At 27.8% G+C, this 16,707-nt stretch overlaps 1 protein-coding gene across 3 annotated transcripts in view; it reads right to left on the bottom strand.

Moving 5' to 3' along the window:
- LOC132923483 (uncharacterized) overlaps positions 1-16,707 on the bottom strand; it is a 61,252-nt gene that overhangs the window by 18,190 nt on the left and 26,355 nt on the right. The gene's annotated exons all lie outside the window — the stretch shown is intronic.

Below are 16,707 nucleotides of genomic sequence, written 5' to 3'. Positions count from 1 at the left end.
AAATATCTTAACAAAATATTGGTTTTAATGCAATCGTCGTAATAATTTTGAATTTCTTTCTGGCAATTCATTGTATATAATACCACTTGAAATATTGAAGAAATATGCAATAAAATACGATAAAGATAAAGGTCCAGAAATAATTAGCGAAATATAATTTCTAAAAGCAATATTACAAGATGTATAAAACGTAACATTTTTAAATATTTTAAATGCAATAAAATGAACTTAATTCAACTTGTCCAAACTTGATAATTGCATAGAGATATAAGATTGTATATCATGTCTGCTATTATTGCAACCGAAGAACATTCCTTTAATAAATTAAAAATAATCAAAACATACTTATGATCAAAAATATCCCAAAATAGATTAACTAATTCAAAAATACTAATAGTTAAAAATAAAATATCAAACAATATCAATTTTGAATGCGTTATAGAAGATAAATCAATTCAAGGAAGATTAAATTTTGAATCATATAATATTATGTTAAATAATCAAATTTAAATAACGTTTACTAATGATAACTCAATTTTTTTCTTTTATTATTATTATAATACTGTATACAGTATTACATCATTTACTACATTTTAAGTTATTTAATTATTTTTACAAAAATGTTTAATAATATATAAGTAATAAAATATTAATACAATAATACCAAATAAGTTGAAAAAGATTAAATAGTAAATTAACGGAGGGGATCGAATATTTTTAATTTTGCTCCGGGCGCCAAATCATAACGACACGGCTCTGAGTATAATATATTTACAACTTTTAACTTATGACACTTTAATTTAATTACCTAATCATAGAGTGCCAACCAAATTCAATTTTCAAACAATTTAGAAATACTTAATTTTATTTAATTGGCGCCTTTACTCGTAGCTACCTACTATCTGAAAAAGTATTGTTAAAAAAAATATATCGTTCAGAATCGTATAAATTAATTTATAAGCGCAATGGTTTATTTAAAATAAAATAACAGGAATACAGGACACATTTCTATTTAATTAAATACTCATACAATATTAATATTGATTTGTCCTTAAAATAATTTAAAACAGTTCACTTAAAATTGTATTATTCAAGAATTATGAACATGACTTTTAGACTTCGACAAAACTCTATAGAAATCCCTGTGTTGCATTTAAAATTTTTCGATATCTTATTTACGAGTCATAATCATTACTTTATTAAGACTAGTTGAATATTATTAATTATAAATAATTAAAATAAACAAAAATTTTGGTGTCAAATAATAACACTATATTATTGTTTAATATACCGTATACCAATTGTATATACTCGTAATATAATTATTGATAATAATTTAACACTAATTACTGCTCATAACTTGATTCATTAACTTTTTATTGTTGGTTATTATATTAGTAAAAATTAACTGAAATTTAAAAAAATTGATGTCTTTAAAGATTCAGATAAAAATAAATGTTTGGTAATTTGTATTTTATTAAAATTAGGTATAAGAATAATAAATAATTTTATGTTCAAATAAATTACATGGTAAAACGCGATATAATTATATAAGACATTAAACAATTAGTTTAATGCCGTGGATTTTTATTATGATACTTTGTATGCACATAATATTATTTGACTAATTTAATAACAAATTAGGTACCATGTTATTTACTATTCTGATGTGTTCCGATGGTGTATTATACATTAGTATATGTACAATAATAATATGATAGTTATTCAATAAATTATCATATTATAATATTGTGTACAGGGTAGGTTCTATAAATAATTAAAGTGACCTAGTGTCTAATGATCTACGTTGTATCCCACATTTTGTTTCATGATTGTTCCTAAAATATAATACAACTAACAACTTACGTATATAACATAATCATTTTTTACATAGGTTTTGCATTTTAATATACTTAAGAATTATTTGGGAAAAATGAGTAATGACACAACTTCGTATTTTGGTATTATTTTGAATTTTTATTATATTAATATTAATCTAACATTGAAACTTAAGAATAAAGGCAATAAACTGGCTTATTTCATATAACGAAAAAAAAATCATTTCGTATCGTCGTTGTACTCACTCTCTCGGCAATTGTCAGATCTAGGCGGATAAATCGATTTTTATTCACTTTCTGAAGTGAAAACGAAGACTCATGCAATTATAATTTAAAATTTTATATTAATTAGCCATGGCCTAAAAAAATAAACAGACAAAAAAAATGATCGTATGAAAAAATACATCCTCACGTGTCACAACACCATCATGATTTATATCGAAAGATTTGTAACGCTCTACATACACGTCGTCTGCGTCATCCGCCCAAAAATCAAATAAGATAGAGAGGGATATTCTTATACTGGAAGAATAAACCGTTTTTTCGGCGTCAAAAAATTAATAATTAACAATGTAACTTACATATTTATCCTGTCAACCTAAATATGCATGCAAACTTCACGCTTATCCAGTGGACGATGATTCGTAAGTTTTTTAATTTAAGTATAATATTAAATCGTATAGCCTACTTGTTGTTATATGTATCGACCGTCAAACGCATTAAACCTCGAAAAGTATTTTTTTATCGTTGTTATTATTTCGCCACCTCAACGGCAATAATCATATAATACTACGACGCCAATAGATTTTACTTACAACATCACTCTATAAACCACAGTACGTATAATTTACTGGATAATTCGCCAAGCATGTATACATGCATCTATTAATAATGCATTTATTAAAATACTTTTTGGAATTTTCAATTTCATTATAAAAATAGTATTATATTTTCAAATGTTTAGATTTTCTACACAGTTAGTGAAGTATACTGCATGGCGATTTAATAGTAAAAGATCTTCTTTTTTTTCAACTACTTTTTTATGCGTGAACATTTAGGGAGATTATTTTTTCAATATTTTGATGCGCCTATAAATCGAAATACTGGTATTTTTTTTCAATAGTTTTTTAGTTTCTAAACTTAACGCACTAATAGTTCACGATTATAGGTTTACTCAATTTGGGAACTATGACGATTATATTAACATTTTATAATTGGTAAAATTTATCCGTTTATAAAAAAAATACAATACTAAATATTACATATATATTTTGTATTACTAAAGACAGTTATTTAAAATTTTTTATTGTTAATTGATAAAGCTTAATAACTTCAGAACCAGCTACTAATCCATTATTCTATTTAAATGTATTAACATTTTCAAAGGGGGTTCTCATTTGCAAAAAAAAAACAATTTTGTATTTCACCAAATACTTCTTAAATTGTAAAATGGTACAAAAATGCATTAATTTGAAAATTTAAGTTTTGAGTATATAATACTACAATGTATGTATCAAATCCAAAAATTAAATTTTGAATAAATAAATTATCCCAAGATAAAAAAGTACTAAGTTTAATCAGTGAATCACAGCTATTTATGATATTATATATATTATATATTATTATGTATTTTAAAATGTAGGAATTGCTTATAGGTATATGATATAAACAATTATGACCTCGTTTCGATCTGGTTTGGGCATATGCTTATTGATATAGGTAAAACGATTATTATTGTTTTATTTTTCACAATCGGTAGATTAATACATAGGCGTGTCACCGTCAGATTCCATGTATATTATTTTTGCAACGATGACTTAATCGTGATCATCCGTTTTTATTCAATTCAACCGTTTATAAAGATACTAGACTTTTATACGCATCCCAAATCATTATTTTTTACTTGCAAAAACAAAAACATACCAAAATATGCACATGAATCGCCCGCACCACGACCCAGTCATCCAGGTCACGAGTGCGTTGTATAATAATCGACGACATTTGATTCATCCTCTCGACCGTACTGACCGAAAGCTGCTTTGAAAATAAAACAGAAATCTCTATACAGACATAATACCTCGATACGTATTCGGAATCCCTCGTTGGACTGTATTATCTATCCATGTATAATAATACCCTCGAGCTAACTTTTATCCTCTCCTCACAAACAATACGTGAATAGGTTTATTGTCTTATTATACAGGGTGACTCATTGAGAATTCTCACCCACCCCCTTTATAGTTTAATTATTAATTTATTCGTTCTATGATTTTTGAGTATATATTTATAAACCATATTTTAAAACATTTTTTTTTTTTTTAATAATGATTACCAATCTATTTTAATATAATTGTTAAAAATATAATAATTAAAAAAACTTGATCATCTGGATCGAAATTCAATAGATTAGTTTCTGAGTTATTACACTTTCTGTATTGGATAATATAAGTAATATAGTATTTAATAATGGTTTTATATGAAATATAACATAGATTTGTATTTACTCTAGTATTTATTATTTCTATTATATTACTTATTACACAACTCAAAGAGTTTTAATGGATAATAATTGCTGTTGTTTCCAAATAATTATAGAACTTTATCTTCTAAATCTATATAACCATGGACTATTACCCTTACTTAAACTTTATAATTAAAAAACTACTTATCAACATTTGTATACAAATCATCTATTATTAATAAATCTGTTATGATGTGCGCATAAGCCATCATATCTTTTTTAAATTTAAAATATATAATAAGATAATTATAACAACTATTAGCCATTAACGATAAGATATTGTACACACACACACACAACAATATATTATATATTAAGGACTCTAGTCTGCTAGTCAAGGCATAGACGCGTTATTATTGTCTTATTGTACGAACGTCAAAGGCGAGTGTAAGAAACTGCGCAGATCGTTCATGCAATAAAACATAATAATAAGTTATTAGTTATATAAACATTTATAATAAATTAAAGTACGTGTATTAAATTGTGTTAAAAAATAGTTAAATAAAATTACAATAGTTAATCAAAGAAAAAAGGTCTAATTATTTTAATATACAAATCAATCACCTCACGTTACATCTTGAACGCGAACTGCGATTTCAACAAGCAAATCGATACAGGAATCAGAGAGGTAATCAATAGAACATAAATGATATTCGTTAGAAAAAAAACTTGACTGGACATTGTAACAGGACATTCCTTATTATACAATAAATCTAAATATTTGATAATATAATCTTTCAGTGTACAACAGAATTTAAATAAATAAATTATTTAAAGAAAATTAGGGTGAACATGCTTTTTAAATTACTCTGTATAAGTATGAGGTGGTACGCCTGTATCTCAATTTCTTTTGATCCATCGAAATATAATGGCTCGGGTATCGTGGTTTATTACTTGGGTTCTTTAAAACGATTTGGAATAAAAATTTAAATACAAGTTTTATTAGAGAACTTCCATAAAAAAAACATAAGATGCCTACAACTATATGCATTTATAAGATAACTGAATATTAGATTGAAAAAAAAATTGTTTCTCTGTACCTTAATAATCATACGTTCACAAATATTGTAAACTAAGATTTACGAAACATATTAATATGTAGAAGTAGATAGATGTTAAAATAAAAATATTGTTTTCTAAAATAGAATAACACTCAGTGAGACACTCATGCATGAGTCTCACGCCACACATTTTGCACTGCGATGTAATAATAACTTATTGTAATATGAATATAAAAGCAAATAAGGGTTGCCAGATTTCAAAATTCAAAATACGGGACAAAAAAAATGTCTATTCTTACCCCCCTCAACCACCGCAACCAACTGATTTTTTAAATGATAACATTTTTTCATATATACCTATATTATAATTTTATTATATAATTGAAAAATATTTCAACAACATAGGTATAAAAATTTATTAAAGTATAAACAACATTTTTAAACTTATTTATTAATATAAAAAAAATAAGTATAAAATTTGTTTTAGTTTTTTTGGGGAATACCTAGCCAATAGGAACAAAATAAAAAATATATATCACAATCAACTTTATAAAATATTAATATCTTACATAATTTAAACTTAAAAAACTAATTGGTTGCTAATATTCATGGTGTATTATAATATTTGTTAGAAGAATGAATCTCTTTTAGTAGTGATTGATTTCCTATTAAGAAGTCAAGGAATTCTGTACAGGTTTCCTTAAAAAATGTCTTCACTACCAACATTGCTTTTACTGTTTTTATTTCCATTTTATTTTTTTCGTCTATCCATAAGTTGTTCATATTTGAAAAAATTCTTTCAACATTCGCTTTTGAACCCGGTGTGCACATTAAGAATTCTACTATTATTTTAAAATTTGAAAAATAGCCATTATCAATATTCTCAACTGATTTAAAAATAAATGTCCACATTTCCGATAAAGTTTTAAAAGATTGAATTTTTTCATTGTTTTTTACACATTCTTTGATCATTGTAAATTCATCAAATAAATAAGCTTGATTAATCAAATTTTTATTTGGAATAATATTTTTTATAAATTCAATAGTAGTGGATATTAACCCAATTAAAATCATGCTCAATTTTTTTAAGTGTAATCCATGTTATACCATTAAATTTACCTTAAGTAGGATTTGACCATTCTTTTATATATTCTAAGCAGGTGTCATAAAAAGTGTTACGATAGTTAATATATGTGTTTTCGGTTAAAACTGCTTCGTCCCTTAAAGCATTAAATACTTCTCGTTCTTTAGATGTAAAAAAATTTTCATTTTTACGAGATTCAATTTTTTTAGTGAGAGACTCAACATGATATTTAACTTCAATTATAGAAATGTCTCTTGCCTCCACATTTTTTATATAAGTAAAAAACAATTTACATTGAGTTTGTAAAAAAATTAGAATTAAAAATGATAATGGGTTGTTAAAAAAATCTTTTATTAAAGTAGGGCATTTATCAATCGAAAGGAAATATGATTTTAAACCATCAAACATATCTATAAGTCGAGTTAACGCAGGGAATAAAGACAACCAGCGAGTTTTAGAATGTCCTAAGACGGTTTTGTATTCTATATTTACGAATTCACGAAATTCTTTAAGGACGTGGACTCGAACTGTATAAATATAAAAATGTTGAAATATTTTTCCGATAATAACCTGTACAGAGTACATCGATTGGTAATGTGTCCGCGGCTGATTGTATTGCATTGTTTAGTATATGTGCAGCACAACCAATTCCAATTAAATCTTTATATATTGTGTTATTAGTGATACAGTTTCTCCAGGAAGCTCATTAAATTCCAAAATATTATTTTTAACTCCTTCGTTAGGTAGAAAATAGCGAACAAGAATGGGTATCATTTTTTGAGAATTATGTTAAGATGCATCAGTCATAATTGATAGAAAATTTCACTTGAGTAAATCTTTTTTTAAAACATTAACAGCACAAGGTAAAAATACACTAGCGATTATAGATTTTGTTTTAGTTCTACCACAAGTAAATTTTTTATCATATAATTTACGAACTAACTGAGAAGTACAGTCCATAGAATTGAGACTTTGATTGTGTTTACAAGTATGATAAGCAAAAACTCCTTTATCTGCAGCTAATTTTTGTCCTTTATCAGCAAATTGTGTTTTTGGTGAAAAAAAATTTGACACATTTTGAGATTTAGACGCTCTAACAGCTATATTATGACGTTCTGATTTTAAATGTTGTGTAATATCCGACTTACCACCATGTTCAATACTGAATGCCGCTCCACACACAATACATTCAATTTTATATTCTTGTCCTGGTTTTTGACATTTTTTTAAGAAAGTGTACTCACTTTGTAACTTTTCATTAAATGTACACTTTCGTTTGGGCATTATAAAAATTAAAAATTAATTATCAACTGACACACTGACTCGATAGATTATTTAATCTAAATTGATCGTGTATGGCAACCTTTAAATAAACAGTAAATTATTGATAATTAATACAGTTAATAGAAAACAGAATTATGAGAATTATCGATTATGATAATTTTAGATATATTTTAAAAATACTGGGAAATAATATGATATTATGTTATCGAAATGTGCACAAAAATACAGTGCATCCATATTCCATACAAGAAACTTTTTTTTTTTAATTTGAACTTACAGTGTATTACCGTGTAGTGAATAGGTAAATTTTTGGAAAACGGAACATTTTAGTGTCCCTAAAATAATTGTGGGGACAACGGGACACTTAGTTTAAAAAAGGGACATTCCCGTATTGTACCCTGTCTAGCAACCCTAAAATTATTATTATTAATTGCAAATTGAAACAATCAAAACCTGTCTACAAAATTAAATTTTATTTTTATTAATCAAAGCAATTTTAAATTCTAAGATACGTACAAACACGAGTATTAGACTGTAAATTTGTATTATAATATTTATTTTAAAATGTCTTAATACCTTAATAAAACAAATCAACATTTTCTAGTATAATGCATTTATATAAAGACCAGTTGATTTTTGGCGGATAAGAATATTCTAAAACGAAAAATACAAACACATTTATTACCCGCAGGTATATAATAAAAAATAAAAATAAAATTATAATTTATTTCAAAAACAATAGCTCTTGCGCTCCGTAAAGAAACTAAATTTAAATCTTAATAAACTGTTTTTGAGATTGCCGTTTCTTGAAAGAAATTCAATCCGAAATACTTATTAAAACTAACGAATTGAATAACGGAGGAAATAAAAGTCCATAAAAACAAATCTGTCTTTGAAAATGGATGAAGTGAATAATTTATTTTATTATCCCGAAGAAAGTTTGAAACGTCATCAATATTTGTCGTTGATAATTTTGTTTTAACATTTTAATTAAATTTCAACAAAATAGAAAATGATGGATATAAAATTGGGTAACCAGTAATTCGTCACATCCAATTTAAAAATTGTTCACTAATTCAAAATTAAATAGGTACATTTCAAAAACAATAATTATTCAACAAAAGAAATTATAAATTTATAAATATGTATCAACAGCAAAGCTATTATCGTTTTAAAACCTAAGATATTACAATATAAGTTAGTAGTTTAGGTAATATAGGTGTAAAGTAATAGATATACTTGTATAGTTGTATAAAATAAGTGATACAGGTATGGTAAAATAATGATAGTTTAAATTAAATAGTATATTTTTGATAAATGTAAAAATGTTGTGAGCAGTGATAGTTTCTTAATTTTAAATAATTTAAATAATTTATAATTATTATAAAATGTTCATACAGTATTATTATTGTATATTAACAATACGCCCTACTTGTTTTTAATTCTGAATGAAATTTCCTCGCATTGATTTTATGATCACGTGACCACTTCGAAGTATTATTATGCAGTCTGATCACAGATTTTCTTTGCCGGTTAATATTAATGCATATTTGCCATATTTCCAAAAGCCTGTTAATAAATCGTGAAAAGCTTCATAACAACTCTATGAAGAAAATGTATGCTAACATAATTGCTAACAAATAAAATGTCATCTAACCGTTTTTGAAGAAATCGATAGTTCGGATTGTCTTTAAACGATATTAGGTATACTTGTTTTTATGTTAAATCTGTTTTATCGTTTTTATATTTTTGTCATCTAAACTCTAAAGGAAGGATTTTTAATCAGTTTAAATTGCAAAATGTTCATCACCAGCACCACATTTAGTAATATTACAAACGTCTTGATGCTTTTACATGTAATACATATTATAAACAAGTACTTGATAAAAATAACTAGATAGTAGATACGTATAGTATACCTACATTACAAATAATACGACAATTCACGGTTTAGTTTCCAAATAATCAATGATGTTTGTTTCTGTGGCTTACACTCGAAAATATTATAATAAAAGATCGCGTTAGGAGATGATTTACTATAGATGATATAATAAAGCACCTTTTGTACGTCCTATACGTTGTACTACATCGAATTAATCAACATTATTAGTAATGTCGTTACCAAGAATCTGTATAACGAATATTTTTACGTTTTTTAATTTTTTTTTTTTTTTTTTTCAATATTCAACAATTCTGTGTTCACTACAGTTTATAAATACCGGCTAGTGACATGCATGGTGGTGCAATTAAAACATAATCTAATAAAATGATCCGTCTGCTTCTAATCCCCTCGATACTTACTATTCATTAACCACCACTAATGTGTGCGAATAAAATTATGATATTGTCGAAGCTAATTGTTTACAAAGTTTCTTTTAATAAAAAAAAAAAAAAAAAAAAAAAAAAAAAAAAAAAAAAATTATGATGTAGATGACTTGTTCTAATCAACATGATTTCGACATATAATATTATTTTCTATAATATGTGACGATTGTGACGTGACGTCAATATTTTTAAATAGATTATTTCGTCCACACTTTACGGATTTATTGTTATTTAATATAAGTAAAAACGAGACGACAAGTCGACCACCCTGCACCTCGACGTTCTGAACAACGCGTCTGTAATAATTATATTTGGTTTAAATAGCTAGACGGCTCTTCGGGATTCTCTGGTAGCAATTATTTCGCTTTTGGATAGATAGTTGGGTATATTATTATTATATATAGGTAATTTTGAGTTTCCGATGCTCACGACTGCGAAAAAGAAAAATCAAAGAGCTGTGCGTAAAAATAAATTCCACCCACTGTAGGTGGAGCGTTTGAATTGCGAACATTTTTCAGTTTCAAAACGGTTTATGGTTCTTAGTAAAAAAATATATTAATTCTTTGTGGTCTGGTTTAAAATCTACCTTAAAAAGCGTATATGAGAGCTAAAGTCAAAATCTATCGTTTTACGTTTAAAAAAAAACTGAACCCGTAGACCATTACGGATTTTCTACAAACCATATTGACGTAATGATAGTAGTATTCCGATAAAAATACATTGTACATAACCTACTGAGTAAATTCTACGTAAATATTCGCTTTTAATAAACATAATGTATACCTAGGTATCATAATATTAATATTTTTTCGCAAACCCACACAATAATATATTATTATTATTATTATTATCGTCCACTAACACGCTAGCTCGAGAATCTCAAAATTATCGCACTGTAGACATGTGTAATAATATGTTATGAAGTGTATGGCAGCCGTACAGGTACAATAATAATAATATTATGGTGCTGCGTACTCGCGCGTATACGGCGTGAGCGCGCGCCCGCGTGCGTGTTACGTTGTGACGAAACGTTGTGCATCGGCTCATTTCACCATCATCTGATTTTCGCGCCGATTCCAGTCCACTCGCGCCGGCGGGCGGGCGACGATGTTCCGCGTCGTTGTGTCGTAACAATAATAATAATTATTATTATTATCATTGTTATCATACGCGTAGTGATAATGCGTGCTGTACACGTCTTTTACGTGTCCCATTACCCGGCGCCGTTTCTGCCGTCGCGATGGGCGGGACAGCGCGAAAATATCGTTTTGACCGAACGGCTCGACCAGAGATCCCGGATTTTGGGTCCACGAAATCCGCTCCGACACGGCACGGGCTAACTAGCGCACCGTTCGCTAACGCGCGCGGGTTTCTCCGGCGGGTTGGATAACGCGATCGCGTATACGGTGCCGCTATTATAGATCGTACCTGTGATGCGTGTACGACGACGACGGTGTGCGACGAGTGCGGAGACGGACGACTCCCTCCGCCGCCGGTCGTTGCGAAATAATAAATAAAAAATTGTGTTCATTAATTCAAACTCTCGGCGGTCACGCGGCGGCGCCGTCCGCGAAACGCGCGATCGCTCTATTGAAACCGCCGACACGATTATTATCGGTATCTCTGCTGTAAAATAATATAAAGACAATAACGCGTCAGCGCGACATGGCGCGATGTGTGTGCCGGCGCGGATCCTGAACGATCTGATTTGGGGTGCGCTGGACTTGTTTGTATTTTGCTCGGAAATACGACAAATAATACGATTTTTATTAAATATTGGGCATTATCTAATCGTAATATTATAATATATTTGTCAAAATCATGAAAAAGTTGACAATAATAAGAATCCGGATGCGTTACAACCGACCGTGTGTGTAACGCCTTATTACGTGCACGATACACTGTATAGTACACAATTTAATTCTTATAAAGTTAAATTATCATTTCACGAAAAATGTTGGAAAGTTTTTGAAAACATTATTATTTAGGTATTTATTGAAGTCGTTGAAAAACAACATTTTTGAAAAATAAGATATATTTTTTATCTTTATCTTTATCGTTATTCGAGTTTTTAATGATTTAGAAAAGTTCCGATATTATTGTTTACTAAAGACTAAACACAACTATCGGATCGTTCTAAAATTATGTTGAAAAATACATTTTTACTGAGAAGTTTCAACAAAATATACGTGGTACCAATCAACTAATATGTTATATATAATAAACATAGAGTTTAAAGCGGTAAAAGTGAATATTAACTTTAATTAAAAAGAAAGTTAAGTTTTTTTTTAAACTGTACATTGTAATAACATAACTTATCACAATTAATTTTAAAACTAATATACATAGTATTATTAAGTTAAAAATATATTCGTACATATATATAATATTATGCTTGTGGTTAAAATTAAAACGCATTAAATATACTTCAATTTAATCCCTATCACTATGTATACAATGATTTTAAATAAATTTAAACAAATAAATGTTTCATAATTGTGTATAATGTGGTAGTCTGTAGACATAAACATTAAATAATTTCCTTGACCACTTATGAGTAATGTGCAATGTGCATTGTGCAATAATAGTAAGAAATGTAAGATGATTTTTTTAATATAGTTTTAATAGTTAGCTGGTTATTATTTATACAATTTAAAAATTGAACAATTATTATGTATGATTTAGTCGATAATTTAAATTTATTAAAAGTAATATTTCGACCACACTTAATCATAATCTACTAAACCAAACACCAAACACTCGACGAATACAATTAATAAACTTAAAAACGAAAACTTAACTGTCCAACTAATTTCTTTCTTAAACGAATTTTAAACCATTATCAATCAGTTTCTGCAACTGTCATTGATAAATTAATTTTAAAAAATGTCAACTAACCGAAATTGAATTTATCCTTTATCAATATTATTATTGAACGCAATTGGATTATTCAAAACAATAATAAATATTAAATTTCAATATTTATTATACGATAAAAAAAAATTAACTTCGCGTTAGTTAAGTACAAAAAACCATTTAATATAAAAATAGAAGTAGATACATAAATTAAAAATCAAATTGAGATTTGAGGGGCACGGTTTCCTCTTGCAATTATCTAATTCTTTATTTATTCTCAAATGTATGTACTGCTTGCATAGATATTTATAATAATTATTTCAAAAATAAAAATGAATATAGATATATTATTTGTTAATATTTAACTTATATTAACTTAATGTTCTTAACATTGCTAAACAAATTCAAGTTAATTGTTTATCATTAACTTGTCATTATAATATTTGATAATAATATGCTATGTAGGTATTATATTATTATTATTATTACATTTATAAGTGGAGATGCCCATGTCATCGTGTCAAAGAAACAAAAATGATGAAATGTTAGATGTTAAAAATACATCACTGAATAGTTTCCACGGATTGATATTGTATTATATTGTTTCACTGTATATAATTTTTACACATAAACAACGATGAAAGTAAAAGTGCTAATCTAAACATCTTCTCGTAACTTGTGATTTAACATACTTACATAGTAAGTGTTATTCGATTTCGAAATATGAATATTAAATAATAATATTATACCTATTATCAAACAACTCCTGGTTTTAGAATCATAATAATAATACATAATACTACACTGCAACACATACACGAATGTCGATTTGTTCCGTAATGCACGTGCAGTACGGTTAATGTATAAATTAATTATACGTTTCGAACCGTGAACGCGATTATTTCATCGGATTATTGGCCCGTAATATATATAGTATACAGGAAACACGTTTCGCAGAAAAACGTCTGAAAACTTGTTTTCCGTATATGTATACAATAATATGTCCTATAAATTTAAGGTAATGTAATACTAATAATACAACCGACAAATCGTATCACGATAATAATGATGTGATCGATCGCAAGGATTTGTACAACTGTTGACACCGAAGGATTAAACGCTATATAATTTTAGGTAGTGAGTACAATTCGTCAGAACGCTGCGACGCGTGTGTTTGTGGTGTAATCGGTAAAAAGCGTCAAATGCACGGATCAATTATTGACGTTTGAAACGTTAAAGGGCACTGCACCGCGGAACAAAATCAACATTGTCCGCCGTGACCCAAAGTCTGTCATCATTATACGCGAATTCGACGATGGTTAGCCGTGTCCAAGTTCGGTTGTATACATAACGTCATGATGTTATACAACACGCGGTCGTTGTCCGCGCGATGACTATCATCCCGATGTGTTGCAACAGCGAGCATATAGACGATGCGTGACTGCAGCAGATTTCTGTTGTAGCTGCAGTTCGGGCGTCGAATTAATTGTACGTAAACACCGAATAACGATGTGTACCAATGCTGTTATCATTAATATAAACGTATGTGCATTATTCTCGAAAATTAAATTTGTAAAGGGACTTGGATGTATACTGAGCACAAATAGCACACTCGGTTCTTAAATAAATTATCGGCCTCGTCATTTGGGGCTTGGTAAGTTCCCATACGAGGAAAAATGTGTCGAGTTCCGACCACATGTAAGTCCGACCTACATAAACAAAACTACACCAATGTGTACTCTCCTATAAGGTTACATGGTGATAAAATTAAATGCATTACTTATTTCTATCGTTAAACTTATCTTTATTACGCTATGAAACGAAATAGAATGGGCATGTTGTTGAATCAGTACTCGTTGATTATTAACAAAGTTAACGTTTAAACAAATATTAAATGCACTTAGAATTAAATTAAAATTTATAAAAAAAAAAATGGACGTAATTCATTAATTTTTTAGTGAAAAGGGAAAAATAATGTTAATCCATATAAAAATTATGAATTTCATGAGTAACACTTCAATACAACGGACATGTCGTTCATATCCATACTAAATGTTACACCGATAATAAAATATTAATTAAAAATAAAAAATATTGGTTTTATACATAACCATACAAAAAAAAACTACTCTCTACTAACAAATAAATAATTCGTGTAAAAGAAAATCAGTAAACAGCGTTTTTAAATACCATAAAACTGTGTTAGACTCTGAGATATCAATTAATGTATCAAACAATGTATACTTCAGACAGCACAAGTATGACGACGCCGTATCCATTTGGGTTCAAATTTAATACCGTAAAATTCAAAGGAAAATAAACGAATTTTACGATTATATTAACTAATTACATAGAGGATAATAGTACGTTCTTTTCCCTCCTAATATTTGGGCTAGTGCTAATTCTGATAGAATCGCCTGTGAACGTTTCCACTCCAAGTTCAACTCAATATTACCATATTTGATGTAATTAGTTTTTAATTTTTTTATTAATAAACAATATATTATATATAGAGTAGAAAAACATTGTTCTACCTATATAATATTTCAATACGATGATTCAGTGTTATATGGAATGGGAGAGGGATGCCCGAGATAGCTCAACGTTTAATCCATGATTGTAAAACTAACTGAAAAATAAACGGTCTTCAAGTCAATCATTATTTTACCAATTATTAACCATGGTATTAATAAGTTGTATGCTCGAATTGATAACTGATCATTTGGATAATTGGTTGTGATACAAACTTGTTATATATTTTATGTTTGTTTATAAGTAACATACCTTTACGTCGTGATAGTTTATTTTGTTTAAGAATGGCGTAAGTTTACAAATTTACATTAATTATTATTGCGATATGATTTAATACGTGAACTTTATTGAATATATTTTGTCAGGGATAGTTTATTTAAAATAAAAATATGACAAATTGAGCAAGTTAACGGAATAGTATTATTGTAAACATACAATTTTTTCTTTTAATTTATGATAATTATTATTATTGTTATAATTATTTAAAAAAAATTTTACTCGTTTTAAAGCATTAAGTGATATGAATAAGTACATTTTATAACTTATTTCTCTTTCAATTTCTTTCAATCAATTTATCGTAACTCCCCCCTCCCCCGAATTTAATTGAATTTTCATCCCTGGATATTATTGTTATTATCGTTAAAGATAATCCTAAGTGTCCACAAAAGTCCTATTTATACCCAGACGGATGATTCCGGAACTCGTCACTCGACGGCATTATATTATTGTCACTCCAGTAGTTTACGCGTGAACGCGATCATTTAATTAATTTTTCGCTTTTCGTATAATTATTATTCCGTTCGTTTCGGCCGTCATGTCTGGACGTCGCGCATGTCACAACGCATCGTATACGCGTATCGCGAACAGTGTATATTACCAAAGATAAAACATTTTAATATAATGACTGCAGGTTACGTGTATACATTAGAATAAAGCGTTTTTCATTTATTTTATCCCGAAAACGTTCCACTTCGTAGACAATGTATGCACGCGTGACATATACATTATTATATAACATATACAAAAACATTTAAATAATATCGTATCGTTATAATATTATTAGTTTTTAAAGACCGTTTATTTAATAAAATATAATATACGTGGATGTAAATGATATTTTTGGTGCGTTACTAAGGTAGGGTATGCGATTAAAATTTAAAATACGTAACATCACGAACCTAAACTTTTAATTGTACAGTACTAATTTAATTTATACATAATAGGTTTATTATAATTTTTCTGTTTTTAAATACAACAGAAATATCA

This window comes from Rhopalosiphum padi, chromosome 1, assembly GCF_020882245.1.
Source record: "Rhopalosiphum padi isolate XX-2018 chromosome 1, ASM2088224v1, whole genome shotgun sequence".
In the NCBI taxonomy this organism is placed as follows: domain Eukaryota; kingdom Metazoa; phylum Arthropoda; class Insecta; order Hemiptera; family Aphididae; genus Rhopalosiphum; species Rhopalosiphum padi.
This window is presented reverse-complemented; position numbering and strand designations above follow the sequence as displayed.